Source organism: Mastomys coucha, unplaced genomic scaffold, assembly GCF_008632895.1.
Source record: "Mastomys coucha isolate ucsf_1 unplaced genomic scaffold, UCSF_Mcou_1 pScaffold6, whole genome shotgun sequence".
NCBI lineage: Eukaryota > Metazoa > Chordata > Mammalia > Rodentia > Muridae > Mastomys > Mastomys coucha.
The window spans coordinates 122,977,479-122,978,605 of record NW_022196912.1 but is presented as its reverse complement, the minus strand read 5'-3'; positions in this window follow the sequence as shown (position 1 = coordinate 122,978,605).

Here is a 1,127-nt window from a genome sequence, read left to right as displayed (position 1 = left end):
AACTCATACAAAATGGGCAAGAAAAACCCCTCCAGCTACAGAACAAAAGAAAGGAACGAAAAAATGAAGACTAAGCAATTGGGCACAGGCAAGAGCATGACAACAGCCAGCAAAAAGGCAGCCTGAGTGGTCGGCCACCGCGGGCCCACCTCTCCCAGCAGGAGCTTTGTCATCAAAGTTAACCAAAGCTGGGTGTCTGTAGTCCCAGCACTCAGGAGACCAAGGCCGGAGGCAAACCTAAAAAAGCCTCTGGGGGGTAGATTTCACCCCTTGTTCTAAAAAGACAAAGTTAGTCATGAAAACAACAATTAAAATCTCAGAAAGATAAGGAAAAAATAAAATAAAATAAAATCTTAACTGGTGAAAGAAGGCCCGTTATCTGTAAAAAATAGTTTAGGGCACGCTAAGAGCATTGAAAATTAGACAAACCAAGAACAAAAACATCATTAGAGGCTTCTCTTGTTTGCAGGGAAGCGAAAATGTGGGACTGGAGAAAAATTAACACATTTTGAGCACAGTTTAAGGATCATTCTTGTTTATAATTTGGAAATAAAATGTTTGGGCCACAGAGTCTGGCTGGATAGGTGAATCTTCTCCTGATCCTGTCTAGCTAGGGCCACAGGACCAGAAACCAAAATCTCTCTAATGAGGGTTCTGTCAATAAATTAGTTCTTGGCCAAAAGTCTTGGCAGGCCAGAAAGAGCCCAATATGACTAATAAAGAATAGAATTAAACGTGCAAGAATGATAATTTGGTAACTGAACACTAGGAAGTCCAGTAGGCATGTATACTAGAAAACCGTGTAAAACAGAAGCTGTTGGAGAAAAACTTAAACGTAAATGGCACAGCTACAATGGCCTAAAAAACTGTAGTTAATAAGCCAAGGAGTAAATACAATCATTAGTCTAGCTCTAAGGCAAAAAGGGGTGGGAAAATAATATCTGGCTCTTTGTCAATGTAAGTTAACATTAGCATCTCACCCAGCATAATTATCTGTGTAAAGGCATCAAAAATGGCATGAAAATATGTATAGGAGACATCTTAGAATGAATTTACAAGCAGGTTCTTACTGTCACCACAATGTAAGTAAAGAATAGGTATTCAATAGTCTAAACCACCTGCTGTGA